We start from the raw sequence: 16,966 nt of genomic DNA on the forward strand, positions 1-16,966 counted from the left end.
GCAAACACCACGATCATGGCAGGCCAATGATCTTCCTGGCAGGCCAGCACCATAGGATGACTGCAGCTCTCGCCACATCACACGCAGTGGTAGAAGCCCCCGTAGGAGCTGCAGCTCCTCCACAAAACACTCAAAAACTGGCTTTTGTACTGTGTGAAAACATTCAGCTGGTTGAACGAAGTCAAACAAAAGGCTAACGTTACAAAAACTAAGCAGACAGGCTAACATTACAAAAACCAAGTAAATGATAAGAAACCGTCAAGAATGACAGCAAAACAAAATACGGACAAATTGAAGTTTTTGTTGCCCTTCGTTCAAATTTTTCAAAAGTTTAACAATCCTGACAAAGCGACCGCTGTAGGAACAAAGCTGAGCTAAGGTTAAATGATGCCAACAAAAGTCAAGATTTCTTGTTTTGTTAGGGCTTTTTTGCCTTTCGTTAAGTGCCGTGTGACTGGGCCATTACCAGCTATCGCACAAGAACAACTGACTTCCAAAATCACAAAGAAGGAAACAGATGGGGCAATAAGATTAACATCAAACAAAATGCCAGGTAATGATGGTTGTGAGCGTGAATGGTATAAAAATCGTTAGGGAAGAACTGACAGTTGCTCCTAAATTCTTTCAACTTAACCTTGTTGGAGGGCAAAACGCTCCCTTCATGGAAGGAGGCCGTGATCTCCACTATACCAAAAGAGGGGACAAAAAGGATACTGTGACTCCATCCATCCATCCATTTTCTTCCGCTTTATACGGAGTTGGGTCGCGGAGGCAGCAGCTCAAGCAAAGCTGCCCAGACCTCCCAATCCACACACACCTCCCCCAGCTCCTCCGGGGGAACCCCAAGGCGTTCCCAAACCAACCGATAGACGTAGTCTCTCCAGCGTGTCCTGGGTCTTCCCCGGGTCCTCCTCCCGATGGGACGTGCCCGGAACACCTCTCCAGCGAGGCATCCGGAAAAGATGCCCAAGCCACCTCAACTGGCTCCTTTCGACGTGGAGGAGCAGCAGCTCGACGCCAAGCTCCTCCCAAGTGACCAAGCTCCTCATCCTATCTAAGGGAGCGCCCAGCCACCATGCGGAGGAAACTCATCTCGGCCGCTTGTACTCGCGATCTCGTTCTTTCGGTCATGAGCCAAATCTCATGGCCACAGGTGAGGATCAGAATGTAGATCGATTGGTAAATAGAGAGCTTTGCCCCCTACTCAGCTCTCTCTTCACCACGATGGTCCGATACAGCGACCACATCACTGCAGATGCTGCACCGATCTGTCTATCCATCTCACACTCCATCCGTCCCTCACTCGTGAACAATACCCCGAGATACTTAAACTCCTCCACTTGAGGCAAGGACACTCCACCGACCTGAAGAGGGCAAAGCACCTTTGTCCGGTCGAGAACCATGGCCTCGGATTTGGAGGTACTGATTTTCATCCCGGACGCTTCACACTCGGCTGCAAACGCCCCAGTGCACGCTGAAGGTCCTGATTTGACGAAGCCAACAGAACCACATCGTCCGCAAACAGCAGAGACGAGATTCTGTGGTTCCCAAACCAGACCCCCTCTACACCCTGGCTGCGCCTAGAAATTCTGTCCATAAAAATAATGAACAGAACCGGTGACAAAGGGCAGCCCTGGCGGAGGCCAACGTGCACTGGAAACAGGTTTGACTTACTACCGGCAATGCAAACCAAGATCCTGCTGCGGTCGTACAGGGACCGGATAGCCCTTAGCAAAGGACCCCGGACCCCGTACTCCTGGAGCACCCCCCACAGGGTGCCCCAAGGGACAGTCAAACGTCTTCTCCAGATCCACAAAGCACATGTGGACTGGTTGGGCGAACTCCCATGAACCCTCGAGCACCCAATGGAGCATGTAGAGCTGGTCCAGTGTGCCGCAACCAGGACGAAAACCACACTGCTCCTCCTGAATCCGAGGTTCGACTATTGGTCGAATTCTCCTCTCCAGTAATCTGGAATAGACCTTACCGGGGAGGCTGAGGAGTGTGATCCCCCTGTAGTTGGAACACACCCTCCAGTCGCCCTTCTTAAACGGAGGGACCACCACCCCGGTCTGCCAATCCAGAGGCACTGTCCTAGAACGCCACGCGATGTTGCAGAGGCGTGCCAAGACAGTCCCACAACATCCAGAGACTTAAGGTACTCATGACGAATTTCATCCACCCCAGGAGCCTAGCCACCAGGGAGCTTTCTAACCACCTCGGTGACTTCGGCCTGGGTAATGGATTAGTCTGCCTCTGAGTCCCCAGTCTCTGCTTCCTCTTCGGAAGACGTGACGATGCGATTGAGGAGATCCTCGAAGTATTCCTTCCACCGTCCGACAACATCCCCAGTCAGGGTCAACAGCTCCCCACCCGCACCGTAAACAGCGCTGGTGGAGAGCTGCTTCCGCCTCCTGAGGCGTCGGACAGTTTGCCAGAATTTCTTAGAGGCCGACCTATAGTCCTCCTCTATGGCCTCCCCGAACTCCTCCCAGATCCGAGTTTTTGCCTCTGCGACCGCACGGGCTGCGGCACGCTTGGCCTGCCGGTACCTGTCAGCTGCCTCTGGGGTCCCACCTACCAACAAAGACAAGTAGGATTCCTTCTTCAGCTTGACGGCATCCCTTACTTGCAGCGCCCCCCCCACCAGGTTCGGGGAATGCCGCCGCGACAGACACCAGAGACCTTGTGACCACAGCTACGAGCGGCCGCATCAACAATGAAGGTGGAGAACATGGTCCACTCGGACTCCATGTCTCCAACCTCCCCAGGGATCTGGGAGAAGCTCTCCCGGAGGTGGGAGTTGAAGACCTCGCTGACAGAGGGTTCCACCAGTCGTTCCCAGCAGACCCTCACAATACGTTTGGGCCTGCGAGGTCTGACCGGCTTCCTCCCCTCCCAGTGGATCCAACTCACCACCAGGTGATGGTCGACAGCTCAGCCCCTCTCTTCACTCGAGTGTCCGAGACACGTGGCCGAAGGTTAGATGATACGACTACAAAGTCGATCATCGACCTCCGGCTCAGAGTGTCCTGGTGCCACGTGCACTTATGGACACCCTTGTGCTCGAACATGGTGTTCGTGATGGACAAACTGTGACTAGCACAGAAGTCCAACAACTGAACACCACTCGGGTTCAGATCGGGGAGGCCGTGCTTCCCGATCACCCCCCTCCAGGTCTCACTGTCGCCATTGAAATCCCCCAGGAGAACAATGGAGTCCGCAGTCAGAGCGCTATCTAGTACCCCTCCCAGGGACTCCAAGAACGTCGGGTACTCTGCACTGCCGCTCGGCCCGTAGGCCGAGACAACAGTGAGAGACCTGTCCCCGACCTGAAGGCATAGAGACGCGACCTCTTTGTTCACCGGAGTGAACTCCAACACTTGGCGACTGAGCTGGGGAGCAATAAGCAACGCGACTCCAGCCTTCCGCCTCTCCCCGTGGGCAACACCAGAAAGGTGGAGCGTCCAGCCCCTCTCCAGGAGTAGGGTACCAGAGCCCAAGCTGTGCACGAAGGTGAGCCCGACTACCTCTAGTTGGTATCTCTCAACCTCCCGCACAAGCTCAGGCTCCTTCTGCCCCAGCGAGGTGACATTCCACGTCCCAACAGCCAGGGGCTGTTAGCGCGGACCAAGCCGCCGGGCCACCCGCCCTCGACTGCCACCCAATCCTCTCTGCACCCAACCCCCATGGCCACCTCTGCAGGTGGTGAACCCACAGGAGGGCGGGCCCATGTTGCTCTTTCAGGCTGAGCCCGGCCAGGCCCCATGGGCTAAGGCCCGACCACCAGGCGCTCGCGCGCAAGCCCCATCCCCAGACCTGGCTCCAGGGTGGGGCCCCAGCTCCGCCATACCGGGCAACGTCTCGGTCCTTGATTTTTTTTTTTTTTTTACTGGTCATGGGAGCTTCTGAACTGCCCTTAGTGTGACCCATCACCTTGGACCCGTTTGCCTTGGGAGACCCTACAAGGGGCACAAAGCCCCCGACAACATAGCTCCTAGGATCATCCGGGTACGCAAACTCCCCCACCACGATAAGGTGGCAGCTAGAGGGGGAGTACTGTGACTCCTATAGACCTATTTCAATTCTGAACGTAGATTGCAAAACCTTTACCTCAATCATATCTAAAAGTCTTAAATTTTATGACTGATCTGACTGGTGAAGAGCAATCAGGATTTATTGAAAGGCGCATTCTCTACATAATAGACCACATAGAAAAACAGGGAATGAAAGCTGTCTTAGTGAGATTTGATGCTGATAAGGCTTTTGATTGTCAACTGCAGGTTTTGTGTGTGTGTGTATATATATACACACACACACACACACACACACACACACACAGTTGTTGGAGGAACTAGGGCTTCAGTCACAGTTCATACAATATATAATAAAAATTCAAAAATTAAAGGACAGGTATCTGAGAGCTCTGTTTAACAACGAAGGACACACCAAGGATGTACTCTCAGCCCCTCCCTTTTCGCAATATTCAATGATGTAAGTGGCCCACAGGGGGAAACTGAAAATTTCATCATAAATTCGAAGCTGTTGCATCTAGTGGGGGGGGGGGGGGGGGGGGGGGGTGGGGGGGGGGGGTGAAATTTTACATACAATTTAAGCTAAATAAAAGCTATTTCTCATTCTAATTTTCTTGTTAATTTTAGTCATAAACCATATTTTCCTATATTGGCAAGTTGACAGAACCATAATCCAGTCTCTCACATGGATTACAATACAGTTTTATTTCATAAAACTAAATATTTGCATTGGACTGTTTGTTACTATTCTCTCTATATATTTATCTAAACATCTGACTTCAGCAATTTGTGCCATTATAACAACTGATAGTGTCTTAACATCAACAAAAATTTGATCCATGTAAAGCTGCACCTACTGTTAATAGCCACCAATATCACTTTTAGTTCTCAGGAACTCCAATTTGGGTTTAAATTTGGTTCTTATTCATTTATATAAATGGGAAATGCAATAACACGGATTTCTCTGTCCAGTGATGACATCAGCATTTCTGGGTTACTGACAAGTTATGTGGCGTGCATAGGAATGGGTACTGATAAGGTTTTATCGATATCAATGCCATTATCGATTTCACTTATCGATCAGATTATTACAAACTGTAAGCCCCGCACACACCACTGTGAACTTACGCACGTGTGGGCTGGCCAGCATTGGAGAAACATAGACTCACTCACTGGTATGCATTCATTTATAAGGGTATTCTGTGCCTGCTCCCTTCATATTTGTGTGAATATATTCACCCAAAAGCGGTTGGACTGTATTCTTTGCGCTCACAAGATGCGCTGCTATTGTCCATACAGAAGTTGGCAAGGTGGCATTTCAGTATTCTGCCCCCACAACATGGAACAATTTACAAAAAGACTGGAAATTAAAGGAACTGGTTTCAATAGGCCAGTTTAAACTTTTGCTCAAAGGTTTGGAAATGAAAGCCATGGATTGTAAATGTTTTACATAGTCTTATGAAATTGTTCATAATTGTAATGTCCTGAACTGGTGTGATCTGTGCCGCTGTCTTGGCCAGGACTCCCTTGAAAAAGAGATTGGTAATCTCAATGGCACTTTCCTGGTTAAATATAATTTATCAATTTCCTTATCAATACCTCCTGTGAATTTTCTGTGTGCAAAAAGTAAGCTTTACAGGTTTTCTATATCAACAACATTTTACTGAGTCTTAAGGTAAATAAATATGAAATTTGTCACTGGATCCTTGATCTCTGGACATAAAAATAAATAAAATCTGTACATGGTCACTGGATCCTAGATCTCTGGGACAGGTTCATTCAGGAGTCACCAAGACCTTATTTAGGACATTGTTTTGGTGATGGGGGATGTCCTAGTGTACTGTAATAAATATTCCAGAGAAAGGCAAGAGCTTCTCTCAGAATTTAGAAGAACAGGCCTGAAATAAGTTTCTGTTGGAAGTATTTTAGACAGGATCAGCAGGTTAGGTGAATTGGAAACTTTATAACTGTCCAGGTCTCCCTTGTAAAAGAGATCTTGATATCAATGGGACAAACCTGGTTAAATAAAGATCAAATTAAAGTGGGAGGAGAAAGTGTTGGCTTTTCAAATACTTGAAAGACACTGGACTCGAGAAGATTTAGTACTGTTATAAACGGACTGATGCAGAAGGTGGCAGCAATAAGGATGCCGGCTGCCATTAAACACCACAGAAGAAGAGGGTGTGTTTGGTTTCTATCACAAGAGTGGGTTTTGAGGTCTGAGTGCATTTCTGCATTCACAAAATGCCTCATGAAACCACAAAAAAACAAAAAAAAAAGAAAGCATAAAAGTATTTACTCATATTTGTTGTCTAGATAAATCGTCGTACTCAAACCTATTAATTGTGCAGCTAATCTCGTTTCCTCAGTGGAATGTGCGCGAGACAAAAACAACCGTGTTTTCATCACGTGTTTTTCACCAACTAGCTCTGGCGTAATGTGAACTGAAGAACCGATAAGGGAATAGTTAAGCAAAATGCTATTTATGTTGGTGGATCGAGTCATTGCGTTTCAATTCTTAACAAGAACCGGTTTTCGATACCCATCCCTAGCCAAGCATAAAGACACACAAACATTTTCACAATATTTGACTTCTACAAGCATGTTAAATGTTTTTATATAAGGGCTGAGTGGATCCTTGTCATTTGATTTGTGGCTTGTATATCATGTGACATGGATTCGTACCGTTTGCCATTGTGTTTCATTGACCGTGTATTAGTGTGCAATTTTGGTGCTACATGAAATGTGCTACTGCACACTCCAACCACCGCACATGCTCATCCTCCCGGGGGGCGGCGTTTACTCATTGTGGCATCACAACAGAGAAGTTCCCAAACAATTTTACAAATGTGAACATGATGAATTCAGACCATAGACTAAACCCGACGTGGACCAGGAAAGCAAAATAACCCAGAAACCTTCGGCACAGAAATAAATACCCGGATTTTTTGGAATTCCCAGAAAACTCCCATCACTGAATATTGAGCTATTGGTACAACTGATTAGAAAAATTACTTAAAAGGAATTCAAATAGGTAAACAAGAACACATCATAGGGCTTTTTGCTGATTATGTTACGTGGTGCATTAGGATACAGACAAAACCTTCCCTAAACTACTGATGATACTGGAGGACGTTCAATTCTCAGGTTTTAAATTAAATATCGCAAAACACGAACCCTCACATTAAATTACTGTTACACTCAAGAAATTAAAGAACATAAAATTTGTAGCCCAAAAAATACCTTGGTGTAGCAATAGCAGAAAACCTTAATAAAACATTTGAAATAAATTATAAATCAAACTGATGACAATATAAAGGCCGAAATCACATGGTTGGCTTTAAATACAGATTTTAGTATATGAACTGACATAATTAAAGTATTACCAAATTTATTGTACCTTTTTCAGTTCCATACATGATACCAGAAATAAAATTCAGCTCCTAGGATAAATGTATATCTAGCTTTATTTGGGCTGGCAAGAAGCCAAGAGTTAGGTACAAAACTCTTCCACTAAATAAGGAGGAAGGCAGTCTTTGCTTGCCTGACCTGAGGCGATACTTCAGTGAAGCCCAGATGAGGTTTCTTGTACATTTACGCTATCCCTTATATCAGGCACAATGGAAACATATAGAAACTAATATTCATACTACTAAAATTCAGGCAGCATTAGGAGATATACTGTGGATTGGAGAAGTATTCACAGTGCTTCACTTTTTCCAGATTTTGTTATGTTACAGCCTTATTCCAAAATGGAGTAAATTCATCAGAGATTAAAGTAGAAAAAAATGAAAAAAAGCTGAAACCCAAAATTACTTTGGGGGGGGGGGGCGTCTGGGGGCATACCCCCCAGAAAATATTTGAATTCTTGAAGCTCAGATGCAATCTGGGGCTATTCCAGACAATAAATTGCAATGAGTGCACCACCCACTTTGGTGAGGGAAAGAAATGTTATTCAAAAATCACTCCTCTCAGCATTCCTCTTACATTTTGTCTTATGCATTAATTAGCCTGCCTATACAATCAGTTGACAATTTGCCTGATTGATTCTGTCTGTACTGGTATCTGCAATAAACAAAATAATATAACAGAAGGTGCGCTAGCTTAATAAACACATTAACCTGTGAACTAGAAGTAACATTTAGCAAGTCAGTTAAGCCCCTTTCAGAAACAGAATTTCCTTTATTGTCATTGTAATTTGCATTACGAGATTTGAGTGCAACTCCAAAAAGGTGCTTTCCGTGGTGCGAGCAATCTTTAGCCAAAGATAGTGAAATTTAACGGTAAATTATTCATAGTATATGTACAACTAGGGCAGTCACAATTATTACAATATTGGCCAATCGCAATATTTTTCATATTCGCGACTACCGTGAATTATTTATTTCATCCACAAAGCAAAAAATGACGTCATTGTGCTGCAGCCTCGCTCACTCTGTTTTGCTCTCGTGTTAAGGCAGGACAATAACATGGAGGCTGAGGAGCGATCCGTCCTGCCGTTTAGATAAGATAGCCGATTAAAACAGTGGCCGTCTTCTTCAAAGCTCTCTAAAATGTGGAGTTTACCAAAGGAGCTGTCGATCTGTGTGTGTGCGCGCGGAGTCAACAGGCTGCAGACTGCGAGGGAGGGGTGGGGGAGGAAGATTACTGAATGGAGGCACAACACGCTGCTGAACCATCAGTGCACAGCTAGCACGGAGCAGAGAGAGGATTTAAACCCGAGTGAACATGTTAAAAAAACAAAACCAAAATGTGGAGCTGCCTTTACTTCTCTTTGAACTTTCTCTCCCGGTGTGATTCTGCCGTTACTGCCCTGTTCACACCATGTGCGTGTCGTATACTGATTTTATGAGATCATGAGATGAAATAAACGGTCAAATATCTTTAAAAACATATTTAAAAAAATGAGAATATATGAATGAACGTGGAGAAGCTGTGGTGATGTTCAGATGCACAGATCATAAAAAGCAGGTGAGAACTCTTAACTTTAATAGCTGTTATTTTCCAAAGATATTTATTTTTTCAGTCTTGAGCTTAATGTAGTGTTTAAGCACAAAACGTGACTGATGAGGAGAAACAATTTCAGAAATGCAACAGAAACAACCACAAATCAGAAAAAGTTGGGACTGTATGTAAAATTCAGATAAAACTAAGAATGTTGCACTATTCCCAGTTTCTCCACTCACAGAAGCCAAACGTTCTTCCAGAGTTGTGTAGCCTTGTAAACTAATTCATGCATTTATTTCCTCTAGGCTGGACTATTGTAATTCATTATTATCAGGTTGTCCTAAAAGTTCCCTAAAAAGCCTTCAGTTAATTCAAAATGCTGCAGCTAGAGTACTGACGGGGACTAGAAGGAGAGAGCATATCTCACCCATATTGGCCTCTCTTCATTGGCTTCCTGTTAATTCTAGAATAGAATTTAAAATTCTTCTTCTTACTTATAAGGTTTTGAATAATCAGGTCCCATCTTATCTTAGGGACCTCGTAGTACCATATCACCCCAATAGAGCGCTTCGCTCTCAGACTGCAGGCTTACTTGTAGTTCCTAGGGTTTGTAAGAGTAGAATGGGAGGCAGAGCCTTCAGCTTTCAGGCTCCTCTCCTGTGGAACCAGCTCCCAATTCAGATCAGGGAGACAGACACCCTCTCTACTTTTAAGATTAGGCTTAAAACTTTCCTTTTTGCTAAAGCTTATAGTTAGGGCTGGATCAGGTGACCCTGAACCATCCCTTAGTTATGCTGCTATAGACGTAGACTGCTGGGGGGTTCCCATGATGCACTGTTTCTTTCTCTTTTTGCTCTGTATGCACCACTCTGCATTTAATCATTAGTGATCGATCTCTGCTCCCCTCCACAGCATGTCTTTTTCCTGGTTCTCTCCCTCAGCCCCAACCAGTCCCAGCAGAAGACTTCCCCTCCCTGAGCCTGGTTCTGCTGGAGGTTTCTTCCTGTTAAAAGGGAGTTTTTCCTTCCCACTGTAGCCAAGTGCTTGCTCACAGGGGGTCGTTTTGACCGTTGGGGTTTTACATAATTATTGTATGGCCTTGCCTTACAATATAAAGCGCCTTGGGGCAACTGTTTGTTGTGATTTGGCGCTATATAAAAAAAATTGACTGATTGATTGATTGTACTACGATAGTAGAATATAAAGAAGGGAAAAAAAGGAAAAAAAAATAGACAATATATTCGTCAATCGCAATTATTTGTCTGACAATCGTCTCCAGAAATTCCTAATCATGACAGCCCTATGTACAGCTAATATAAACATAAGGTAAAATAAAATAAAATGAAATGTGGACTAAGTAATGTAAAACAAGAATTATATACAACTGTGGAATCATATTGCACTTTCACACCGGGCCTGCTTCGAGTTCCTTCATGCGGCGTCATGACAACGCAGGAATGTCTGCACCGGGTGTGCAGCCAGTCTGTGTGTGCTCTGATTTCTCTTCTAGTTCCTATGTCTTGTGCTGAGCTGCAGGTCTGCGCTCTGAGTTCTGTTATAGTTCATCTTTCTTCCTGTGACCCGGAGCTGCAGCCGGCTTTTGCATGTTCATGCGCACGCAATCCGTCCGTGAGTGGACAGAGATGTCCGGAGTTTATAGTGGATGTGGACATGTCCTGTCTCTGGCAGTCAGTCTGTGAGCAGGACTTATTTATAGACTAACACAATCGGAGAGAACTTGACAAGGTGAGCGTAATGAGCTGCAGTCAGGCTGCAATCTGAGCTTTTTTTTTTCTTCTTTTAATTGTTCATGTGCGGTGCAGTTTTACTGCATTGTGGGCACGGTATAAAAGGTTTGTGTCAACAATGCTGCATGATTTATAGCTCGGGAACAATAGAACACAGCAGGAATCAAATTGCCGTCGGGTAACGTTGTATAGTGTGGGTGTGGCATCCAGTCACATTTAGTACCGTCTCTTTGCCTGGACTTGCGTTGAATCTACTTCCTTTCTGCGTCCTGTGTTTGACGCAGAAAAAAAATTAAACATTTTTCATTTCTGGCGACAGATTCGCTGATATTTTCAGTTCCTCGTGGCATTTTTCAGATTTGAAATGTATGTACTTGTTTCTCAGATAGAAAGAAAAAAAAATGAATAAAAAATCCACACTTCCTCATAAATGGTTTACCGATGTCACAGATATTAAAACTATTTTTTCTTTAATTAAAAAATAAATAAATAAATCAGTTGATTATGACCAAAGAGCTGGCAAAAAAAGTTTACCATGTCCAACTGCATGCCTAAATCGTCTGCATTATTTAGTTATTTATTTTACAATCACCATTCTGTGTTCTGAACTCTGCCAATATCACTGTTATCAGACTGAAGGTTTTTCTCCAAGGTTTAGTCTCCCTCTGTCATCTAAATAAGGCTCAAAACCATAAGGCTGTATCCCCTACAGCTTCTTCAAACACCTTTTGACTGGAGTTTAAAAAAAAAAAAAAAAAAAAAAAAGCTTCACACTAGAAAATAGAAAAAGCCCAAAAAAACAGGTCGACCTCGGCTGTGTTTACAATTGATTTGGGCTTGAATCAGCAGGTGCCATTCCAGTGATGATGTAGCAACAATATGGTCATGGCTAAAGGCTGAAATAGAGCGCAGGCTTCAGACAGCTGTTTATCCTTCACCTGCACGCTTATCAACTTTTCTTGAGTATTTTTGTGAATAACATTTCATCCTTTTTAGTGATTATTTGTGCACTTTTTTTTGGCGTCACCGACACTTTAAAGTGTAGACAAGTACCAAGTGTGAACAATCCAATATGAATCTTTCCAAATCAGCACTGATTTGCTTTTGTGGGCATGCATAGTTGCCTTTCAAAATGATGGGCATTCATTTTAAGTTATTCATACAAATGATTGGAAACGACTCCAAACTAAATTTACAGGTTCTTCCCATTATCACCACCTGCTATCAATTATTCTCATTACTACAACAGACAGTCTCTCTGATAGACCAACAGACAAATCAAAGCAATAACGTCAGTCGTGAATGGGGAGAAAAGATCGTGACAGGTTCTAACTGGCTCTATCAGAAAACCCACTTCTGTAGGCAGGAAGGTAAAAACAAAAAACTAACTATAGCAGAATTGTTCATTGTGTCCTCACCATGTACTTATTTCTCACTAAAACTGTAAACATGTTTGAGTGTCAATAGGGCATGATCTGATTAAAGGCATCAGATTTCCCTGTATGTGGAAGTGTAAATATAGGTCTGACGTTTCAATGACGCGGCCAAGGGTGACAAACTACAACCCTCAACGTGTGTGTCAGCAAGTGAATGAGTCAGGCTCAAGTGGTAATTTTTTTTATAAGCCCTCAAGCAAAAACACAGGTAACACTTTATCTGATTATAAAACACATCAGTCTGAGAAATTTCCAAAGTGCTCATCTCAATTTTCTGGGGAGAAAGAGGGAGGAAGGGAAAAAAAAAAAGTAGAGTCATACCAGAGACCTACTGGTCTTATGGCATGTTCCAATCAAATACCCCAATTTGTATCAGGCCTGTTACAAATTGGAATTTTTCATTAGTCAGTATCAGACTCATTAAACACTCATCTTACAACAATCATTCTGTACCATAGGGGTGTTTCAAATGAACCGTGCCGACAGAGCTGCAGTTGGCTTTTGTTGACCTTGACCTGTCCAATCCTCTCATAAAGCTAGTCTTCAAGCTAACTGCCCAAGTAATATTCTTAGTAAGTTTGGTGAAAATCCATCTAAACATTAGTCATGTTGTTCTCCCTCTCGCTCTCTCTCATTCACTCACACACACACACACACACACACACACACACACACACACACACACACACACACACACAGAATACCCTGCTTTGCTGACACACCGGCTAATAATGATGATACAGTCTAAACTAAAGACATTTTAAGCTTGCCTAGATCACAGGTGCCCAATAAGTTGATCGCAAATATAGTATTCAATTGCATGGCACTAAAACTGTCCCGTAGCCAGGGGAAGGTGGGGGTGGGCGGGTCGGCTGAACCGTCCACTTCACCCACTTAGCGTTTGATGTTGTGAGGTGTTCATGCAGCAACTCAGAGTTGAAAAAAAAAATGTCATCTTCGTCTCTCTTTCATGAAGACATTTTTATACGTTTCTTTAAAACTCTGTGCCCCTCTTCACTGTGGTTAAACTAAAAACAGCAAAAGACCTGTGACACGTTAACAACAAATACAACCCCTGGCAAAAATTATGGATTCAGTTCCGTTCCGAATACAATTTAAACTCTTGTTCATCTTTAGTTCAATCCATGGCCTCGCACCGACTTACCTCAGTGACATTTTGACCCCTCACCAGCCCAGCAGAGCCTTGTGCTCTTCAGACCAACACCTGCTGGTGGTTCCAAAGTCGAGGTATAGACAGTGGGGCGATCGTGCCTTTGCCGTGGCAGGTCCTAGACTCTGGAACTCTCTTCCTCTGGAGTTACGCTCCATCTCATCCCTGCCCCTGTTCAAAGCCAGGCTGAAAACATATTTGTTTCAATTGGCCTTTGACACAGAGCTGTGACTCCCTGGAAATCAACAACTGTAATATATTTTAGATGTATATGTTTTATCTTATGGCTGCTTTTAACTGTGTGCAGCACTTTGATCAACTTTGGTTGTTGTGAAGCGCTTAAGAAATAAAACTTGACTGATTGATTATCCATTCTTTCTGCTCAGATGGCAAACCAGGGGTGAATCCAGATAGAAAGACAGTGTCCGGGGGGATGCGGCCCCCACAATACCCTAGATTAAATTTCCACTTTTTAAGACATATCTTCATATTGCTAAATACTACTACTTATAATCAGAATTTTAACTAAAATGTTTAAATCAGTAATATGCATATGTAGCGGACATAAACGAGCGCAGCTCTTCAGCAAATATCAGCGACAGAACAGGCGTCTCACAAACATAAACAACGATGTCAGCTCAGAACACCCCTCTCCGCCACAGCAGCCGTTATCACAATTAGTCAGTTGAATCCAAATCTCTACCGTTTACCGGATAAACCAGCTAAACCGCGCAGGCCTAACTGTTTATGTTGCAAATTAATACAGCAATTAAGTATTTTATTTTAAAATATTCTGTAAAACACTGAACACTTTTCATCAAGGATCACAGATAAGAGTTCCTTATTTTCATTACTCAAGTTAAGGCCCAGTCACACGGCACTTAACGAAGGGTGACGAAGACCTGACGAAACAAGAAATCTGGACCTTCGTTGACTGTCGTTGGCATCGTTTAACCTTCGCGCAGCCTCGTTCCTGCAGCGGGCGCTTCATCAGGATTTTTAAACTGTTGAAAATTTTGAACGAAGGGCAACGAAAACCTCAATTCGTCTGTCTCGTTTTGCTGTCGTTCCTGACGTTTTTTAAGCGTTTGTACAGTTTTTGTAACATTGTTTAATTTGACTTCGTTGGCGCAGCTGAACGTTTTCACACAGCGCAGAAGCTGGTTTGTGAGCGCCAAGGCTGCTGCTGCGTTCATGGACATCGGAAATTACAGAGCAAACTCAGCCTGCTTGCTTGGATATTTTTGATCTGTATGGGGGGGCAGCTTCAATGGGCTCAGGCACCTTACATAGGCCAAAATTAATCTTCTGTGTGAATATAATCAATTATTTTACCACAAGCAACTGTTGAATTTGAAACAACAAAAAAGTTGTGCAATTTCCAACGGTACTCGAATGCAGCATCAGCGGCAGCGTGCGCTTATTTTTATTAAATATAACAATCTGAGTGTAGGAATGACAATCCAGTCCTTCTGTACATGTGGCAACGGGTAGATGAATCAAAATGATTATATAAAGAGCTGTTCTGGAAGGCAGAATTCACGTTGCGGATCAGTGATCAGCTGGTGGAATAACCGAACATGAGTCAATGCGCGCATTCACATGCACCGAACATCTTTACACTTATATTTATTCTCCCTTTTGACAGTTTTCTGTTATAAATAAATATATATGGCTTAGAACATAATACTGTGATACAGCAGTGACCACGGCGCACTTTTCTTTTTTTTTTTTATAAATTGGAGGAAGACGGAGTGCGCAGCGTGTCAGACTATGGATTCTGATAATGATGGACATGATCCCTCTTTTGTTCTGGACGAGGAACCAGAGCAGGTGGTCCACAGACGTGCACACAGATTCTGTTTGCAGTTTCTCCAGGACTCAGGTGCTATGAGCTCCGTCCCAGCGCCGAGTCCTGGAACGCAGAGACAAAGACACACACACTGCTCCAGCTGTGGCTCCAGGTGCGTTTCGTTGAGATCGTGAGCTTCAGTTTTGTTAATTTCCTCTTTCGTCCCTTTTGCGCTCTTGCTTCACAGACTGTTCGGTGATAAAAGCTCTTTTGTCCACCTTTTCTCAACGAATTGTGACGTTTTTTACTTTTTCCCTTCGTTCAGGAATCGTGTGCCGTGTGAGTGGGCCATTATTGTTCATGGGTATCTTCATTACAATAATAATAATAATAATGACTTGGATTTCTACAGCGTCTTTCATGATATCCAAGTTCGCTTCACAAGAGAGGGAGGAGGGGTTAGGGAGGATGGGCAAGAGAGATGAGGTGTGTTTTGAGGCGCTTTTGAAACTGTGTCCGAGAAGTGTCAGAATGGATGGGAAGGGGCAGGCTGTTCCAGAGGGTAGGGGCAGTTGCACAGAAAGCCCTATCTCCAAAGGTTCTGAGTGTGGTGGGGGGAGTGGAGAGTCGGTCCTTGCTGGCAGAGCGCAGGGACCGTGACTAGGAGTAAGGGTGAAGGACAGCGATGTACTTGGTCCTGCTCTGTGTGCTGGACTCTACATAAAATGATTATTTTCTAGCAGATTAATCATTTTCTGCCAAACCTTGGATGCTGAAAACACCTCTAATCAGTTCTGGAATCCCAGAGGACTGTTTCATCCTCTGTTTCCTGCTCCCTGTAGAACAGCTTAAGGTAACTATCTTTAATGGGTTTTTTTATAGCTTGATAAAACAGTTCCTAGCTGTAAAAGCATGTCTGTTGTATGTAAAAGTATGTTCATTTAATATCTTGTTAATGGATCACATGAGCTCCGCTGTGTGTGCACATTGACGCAGTGACTCATCATCATGCTTCAAATGAGTATTTAGGCAGAACGCCAGCTCACAAAAGAGTGATTTTTCAGTCAATATTGGACGAACACAAAGTTAAAATTTGGGTGACTGCGTGAAAGTGGATGTGTAGCCACAGAAGAAATAATTCCAGTGAAGCCGCTAAAAGCGGAGCAGAAGCTGTGAGGCAACACAGAAGGAGAGCGCGCAAAAGACCGATTTTGAAGGCATAACACAAAGTTAAAAGTTGTATCACGTGACTTGTAAGCTGCGGAAGAAAAAAAAAACAAAACACAAATATATATATATATATACATATACATATATATATACATACATATATACATACATATACACACATATATAGAAGGTCTGTCAAAGTATAGGTCCTTTTTATTTTTTCAAAAACTATATGGATTTCATTCATATGTTTTTACGTCAGACATGCTTGAACCCTCGTGCGCATGCGTGAGTTTTTCCACGCCTGTCGGTGACGTCATTCGCCTGTGAGCACTCCTTGTGGGAGGAGTCGTCCAGCCCCTCGTCGGAATTCCTTTGTCTGAGAAGTTGCTGAGAGACTGGCGCTTTGTTTGATCAAAATTTTTTCTAAACCTGTGAGACACATCGAAGTGGACATGGTTTGAAAAATTAAGCTGGTTTTCAGTGAAAATTTTAACGGCTGATGAGAGATTTTGAGGTGATACTGTCGCTTTAAGGACTTCCCACGGTGCGAGACGTCGTGCAGCGGTCCCAGGCGCCGTCGTCAGCCTGTTTCAAGCTGAAAACCTCCACATTTCAGGCTCTATTGATCCAGGACGTCGTGAGAGAACAGAGAAGTTTCAGAAGAA

The 16,966-nt window shown here is 43.9% G+C and overlaps 1 protein-coding gene across 2 annotated transcripts in view; it reads right to left on the minus strand.

Annotated features, from left to right (window-relative positions):
* mapkapk2a (MAPK activated protein kinase 2a) overlaps window positions 1-16,966 on the minus strand; it is an 88,460-nt gene that overhangs the window by 48,232 nt on the left and 23,262 nt on the right. The window lies entirely within an intron of this gene.

This window comes from Thalassophryne amazonica, chromosome 3 (assembly GCF_902500255.1).
Source record: "Thalassophryne amazonica chromosome 3, fThaAma1.1, whole genome shotgun sequence".
In the NCBI taxonomy this organism is placed as follows: domain Eukaryota; kingdom Metazoa; phylum Chordata; class Actinopteri; order Batrachoidiformes; family Batrachoididae; genus Thalassophryne; species Thalassophryne amazonica.